At 34.9% G+C, this 6,745-nt stretch overlaps 1 non-coding gene across 1 annotated transcript; it reads right to left on the bottom strand.

The window, feature by feature from the left end:
* Window positions 1-6,420: 6,420 nt before the first annotated feature.
* Trnal-uaa (transfer RNA leucine (anticodon UAA)) lies at window positions 6,421-6,502 on the bottom strand. The gene has a single exon. It is a non-coding gene; the product is annotated as a tRNA-Leu (tRNA).
* Window positions 6,503-6,745: the final 243 nt, after the last annotated feature.

The raw sequence follows: 6,745 nt of genomic DNA, 5'->3' as shown, positions 1-6,745 counted from the left end.
TAATTGAGAGGACAATGTAAATTAAACCATATTTTGACAATTTAAAGGCCGTAATTGAGAAGTGCTTCAAGTGATCTGGTTCATAACCAAATTGGGTCGAGTTATTATTCCTACAAGACCTCAGAAACAATTGGAGAGCAGACTATGTAAATTATACCATTTTTAAGCATTCAAGGACCATACATAAGAATTTCTGCAAGCTATGTGTCTGGGTATTGAACATTGACTGAGATATTATGACAATAAATATTATCACCATTTTGCTTGATGATCCGAAAAAATATGTTTTGAGCTGACACAATTCTCCACTGCCCTCTGAAGGTGTTCCCATATTATGCAACACTTTATTACAAGTAAAATATTGAGTATTGTGATACACAAGGTTGGGAAGCAAAAAAAAAAGTTTCTTTAACGACTGACTTGTAGCTTCTTATAATAAATATGATCAACATGTTCTTGAAATTAAGCATGGTTTATATACAGTGACGGCACTTCCACCAGTATATATATACCTTGCCGTCACCACATTACTGCCATATGTATACAATCGGTCAGGTAGTTCCGGATCACTAGCGTAAATAATGGTGTTAATATTTTGAAAAGAAAGCAATTGCTTTCAAAATACTTGGATTGTTAAAGCAAAATATTTAATCTTTCAGGCCATATTAATTTATTATTACTTACCAACACATTTCTGATGCCCATTTGAACGTATTTCTTTGCATAAAGTCGACTAGTTCTGAATCGAGTGCGGTAATTTCGGATCACTCGGACTATTTAGAAGATGTAGGACAGGGAGCATCTCAAAACTTATTTTGACTGTCAAAACAAATGATGCATGTAATAAATAAACATCGGATGGCTTCGTTTGTTTCAGTTTAACAACTGTCTGACAATTTATAAACAGTATAGGGTGTGTGTCAAGACCAATAAATCTGTCGGAAAGTATTTATGTTTTGATTTGAAATGGATTCCTTAATATTCTTGGTTATATTAAACAAACACAAATACTAAATAAAAGCAATTTATTGATATAGTCAAGATACCTTCTTTAGATTTAACATAATATGATAACATTTACAATAGAATCACAATAATTAAAAATGTATGAAATTATGACATATATGTTTATGACTAGAACATTTTATGGATGACTAGAATTTTTTTTTATAACTAAGGTCCTAAACAATACAGAACATAATATATATGAATATATAAAAATAACAAACACTGAACATAAACAAGTACCTCTGGAATGCATTTGCTAATAATAGGATCACAATAATGTATATATAAAGTATCAATACAAATTATAACATAAACCAGTACTTCTGGAATAAATTTGCTAAAGAAATGTAAAACAATACTAGATTTCAAGTTACCCTCTTGGTAAATAACATGATTTTTTAAGATGTCACAGTGACCTTGACCTTTGACCTAGTGACCCAAAAATGGATGTGGCGTGGAGAACTCATCAAGGTGCAGCTACATATGAAGTTTCAAAGTTGTAGGTGGAAGCACTTTGATTTAAGAGCCAATGTAAAGGTTTTAGCACGACGCCTTCGGCGGACGACACGACGAGCTGGCTATGACAATACCTTGGGGTTTCTCCGAAAACAGCCGAGCTAAAAATAATGTAATAAAAGTATAAAAAAAATAACATAAACCAGTACCTCTGGGATGAAAATGGTAAAGAAATGGAAAACAATACAAGATATCAAGTTATATTCTTGGTAAATAACATATAATGGTATTAAACATTTAACAATAAAAGGATCACAATAATGTGAAAATAATTTAAATATATAAAAGTATCCGCCGTAGCCTCTTTGCCAATGACTGTGCAGAGCTCCTGTGCTTTTTAGGACCCAGGAGTCCAACTTGACAATTATCTGAAATGCAAAATCACAGCATTAATACACATTAAACATAGAACAAATGTTTAAAATATTACCAATCTCCTTCCAGCACTACATCTTACCATTATTTATTAATCCATATATTTTTCTATAGTACAGTTTTTAGCACTCAACTGGTCTTTTATTACTCCGCCGGTATACCTTTAAATATTATAACTTATTACTACACACATAAACATACTTTAAAAACAAACCAAGATGCATGCAACAAATGCTTATGTATGTGTTAGCCTTGACCTTGTGACTTATAACTGATGTCTCATAACTGGTTTGCATATGAATAGATCTCAATCAGATGCATGAACATGTAAAGTTTGGAAAACCAGGTCCAAAAAGTGTCATTTTATGAGCAAGGTTAAAGTTTTGGGCGAGACAGACAGACATAATAAACACAATTTAATCTTATATTTTTGTATTTCTAATTGAAGTCACAAAATAGCATTATAATTAAATAATTCCAATGAAGCAATGTATCAAATTTATGAACACTTTTCATTTCATATATATATATAAAAACTTTTGTGGTAACTAGAGCTTTAAAATATTACAAACACAGTATTTAAACAATAAACAACTGTTTTGAGATTTTTAACACTCTATGACTTAATTTGGGGGGGGGGGTCTTTTTAGACAAGAGAGGCCTCATTTTCTTATATGGGTGCCTGATTTTCACAGGTATTATATGAAGCATTTAAATTGACTCTTAAACAATCTTGAAAAAAAACATTGTTGTTTTCCCATTGAACCGATGTTACAATCAAAGGTAGGAAAGTTTCCTGTTATGATTTCACACCTATACGGTATTATTCACACCTATCCGCCTATGTATTATCAGTGGTACGAAACGTCCAATGCCCTCCTACACAAATATCAGTGGCACGAACTGGTAGTGGCACGAAACGTCCAGCACCCAATCGCCCAACTTTCGGACTCGGACTGGCTGCGATCTTGGTAGTCTACTAGAACCACCGACCTTCCGCCGCTAGTCACATGGATGTCTTCATAGACCACTCCGGCTTGGCACATATTACTTGACTGTATTAACTTACCTTATGATATGTCACGAATTAGATGATTAGTGACTGGGAAATGATATAGTTATTTTTAATTAAATAATAACGAACACCCTTAGTAAATATCACCACAGCTTTAATGATTACTATACACGCTAATACTTTGCGAACATACTAGTACTCGTATTCGTGTAAATAATGCATCATCAACATATAGAGTATATCCTGTCTAACAAAGCGTTTATAGCCACTAAACAGTACATGTATATTGATGCAGTAGTTTGAAATTCTATTCATAAAGTTAATGTAATGGCTAAATAATAAAAATCGACCCCCCCGATATAAAGTCTCTATAGACTATATAGGCTAATTCCTGTGATATTATTATTGTCATATATTGTCTCTTTCGGAGGATATAATTCCAAGCACGATCGGACATTTCCCTAGAACCGCTGATCGTTCAGCTTGGTTACACCAGGCTTTAAACCAGATAGACACAATCGTAAGGTCTACATTATCGGACATTGTACTAATTAATTAAGCAACATGTATGTTTAAATGCATAAAATAACGACACATCTAAACTGCCGTAGACAAACTGATAACTAACTGCTGAGGTCAATCATTATAGCCTTTACTGGGATCTGGTCAGGTTCCAAGCAGTTTGACGATTTAACAATAATTCCTTTAGATAACTTGGAAAAAAAAACTTAAAACACAAATCTTAAGACATTTTAGCAGACGACATGGAGATGATTAACACATGTATGACGACACACTGTGATATATGTATAAATATTACGATGGGAATAAAAAACGGGACGATTGCACGTTACCGGTACGTAAAAAAGAATGAAAAAGCGTATAAAATTGTATCGTTGCTAAGCGCCCAATACCTAACACCTAACGCAACACCTGATAATCCTTTTTATCCTTTATATTTCCTTAGTATCGGGAGCTACCGCCCCCAAACCCCCGCTTTGTCGATAGTGGTAAACAACTGCGTATCGGTAGAGTGCAATCTAGCCTAAACAACAACAACAACACACAATGAATCCGTCGATGAGCGGGTAGTGTTGAATAATTGTGAATTAAGAGGAAGGCAGTTCACGGTAAGCAGTGTTCGTAGTTTCTTTCACCGGCCTTTTGATTATTATACCATGGGTCGATGTAGGGTACCCTGTTGTCCAGTAATTTCCCTTGTTTACTGGAAAATGGGCGGGTCCGGGGTCTGCTGCGTTTCATTTCTGTAGACTACAAACAACACATATTTTAAATGTTTCCATAATCAATGGTAAATTATACATTTTCTTAAATAATTAGTGAATACTAATCAGAAAATATACACTTTGTACCCTATATGTTAAAGAGTAAATGTTTAAATATAGAATAAAAATTGCAAAATTCAGGGTAGGTAATAAATGGATATACATTTTTGAAAAAAAATCTTACCCCACATTAAAAAGTACTATACATTTGTTTATATGACAGAATTAAAGATTGCATTAACATATTTTACATATATTAAACATTTCACACAGAGAAGGAAACATGGTTGGCTGCAACAGTGCTGTATACGAGTTGTTTAGAACTTCCCCCTCCTGGATTGCACGCTGTAATGAATTGAAATGCATATTTTTTTATGATAATAATGAAAAATTCTGTGTCTTTTTTGCAAAAAAATACCTCATTAAGAAAATATAATGTTATAATATAATAATTTAAAGTGCATAATGTGTTATGAGTATTTAATTTATTATACCTGCACAATGTAATTTCATGACATGAAAGTTAATTTATATGACATTTTATGAAAAACCATTTTTTCAAATGGTTATATATGTACAATAAATAGCACATGCTATCAGGGAAGACGCTTTCTGCTTTTATTGTATTTTTCGCTTAAAGATCTCTCCCCTTAACAAAAATCCAGTTTTGGTAGAAATTGTTGTGCCTGATGAGCCTTTGCGGACTCCACAGGCGAATATGGTAGGACATTTTATGCACAGGCTAATCTGGGAGGACACTTTATGCATAAAGCTGATTTTCCCAGACTGAGGCTCATATAATTCTTTGTTTAAAATATCTTTGTACATAATATGAAAGTTGGGACTGTGAAAATACTAATGTAAATAATATACACTAAATATATCAATAATACCTCATTTGTCTACACTGACTTCTTAGTCTCCGATCACCATAGAATGGAATATAAAAATAATAATCCTGAAATAGCGATAACAATTAAATAATACATGGTTTTACTTTATCCCACAGAACTGCTGCATTAATTATGATGACAAAAATTGAAAATAAAATAAACATTCAATACCTTTAGATTCATCTAAATATAATTTAAATGCAACTAGAAATGGCGCGGCAGAGACCGACGCGTATCCCCATGCCGCATGTTTGACCCAGGGGCGCCCCAGGTTTGGTAATGGGGCCGTGCATAGTTGAGATTGACTGTATTGTCATAAAAGAGATTCAATATCAATTTGAAGTGAATCGGTGTAGAAATGAAGAAATTATAGTAAAAGGCAATTTTGGGTGGGCGTGGCCTATGTGGGCGGGGCGCCCCAGGGTTGGTTATGGGGCCATGCATAGTTGAGATTAACTGTATTGTCATGAGCGAGGTTCAGTATCAATTTGAAGTGAATCGGTGTAGAAATGAAGAAATTATAGTAAAAGGCAATTTTGGGTGGACGTGGCCTATGTGGGCGTGGCCTATGTGGGCGGGGTGCCCTAGGGTTGGTAATGGGGCCATGCATAGCTGAGATTGACCGTATTGTCATAAAGGAGGTTCAGTATCAATTTGAAGTGAATCGGTGTAGAAATGAAGAAATTATAGTAAAAGGCAATTTTGGGTGGACGTGGCCTATGTGGGCGTGGCCTATGTGGGCGGGATGCCCTAGGGTTGGTAATGGGGCCATGCATAGCTGAGATTGACCGTATTGTCATAAGAGAGGTTCAGTATCAATTTGAAGTGAATCGGTGTAGAAATGAAGAAATTATAGTAAAAGGCAATTTTGGGTGGGCGTGGCCTTTGTTGCCGGGGCGTCCTAGGGTTGGTAATGGGGCCACGCATAGTTGAGATTTACCGTATTGTCATAAGAGAGGCTCAGTATCAATTTGAAGTAAATCGGTGCAGAAATGAAGAAGTTAACGTAAAATAACATAAAAAAAAATGAGTGAAAATCTCTGACCCGGCCCCGCCCCATGTCCCATAACTTTTGACCCAGGGGTCAGATCAAAATTCCGTCAATGTCACCGTCGCACATATGTTCACAGCTTTTATGTATGTAAGTTTCAAGGTTCTAGTGCTAATAGTGTAGGAGAAGCAGGTGGCCAGGACGGACGGACAGACGCACATCACCACAATATCCCCACTTTTTCTCCGAAAAACGTGGGGATAATAAACATAGCTTATATGCTATATTAATTCAAATTACGTTAGAAAAGAAATAAAACGCATCGCAAAAAGTATGAGTTGTCGGCAGGATTCGAACCTGCGCGGGAAAATCCCAAAAGATTTTAATTCTATGGCCTTAACCACTCGGCCACGGCAACTTTAATCTGGCTCTTCAATTTTCGAAGAAATCGCGTCGAATCATTACGGGTGCGCTACCATAAAATTTGCAATTTTACAAGAATACATGTAACAATCCATGTTTACTGCAAATAATGCATTACTAAAAAATGCAGGTGGAATATAACTTATATATGCTCAAGAACTTTAAGTGTTCTAGTTTTTCATGTTGTTTTTGTTATCAAAATGTATTCATTGTTTTCAAAACCTATTGCAATACTAGT

This window comes from Dreissena polymorpha, chromosome 5, assembly GCF_020536995.1.
Source record: "Dreissena polymorpha isolate Duluth1 chromosome 5, UMN_Dpol_1.0, whole genome shotgun sequence".
Classification (NCBI taxonomy): domain Eukaryota; kingdom Metazoa; phylum Mollusca; class Bivalvia; order Myida; family Dreissenidae; genus Dreissena; species Dreissena polymorpha.
The sequence above is the reverse complement of the archived record's forward strand: the minus strand, read 5'-3'. Positions and strand labels throughout refer to the sequence as shown.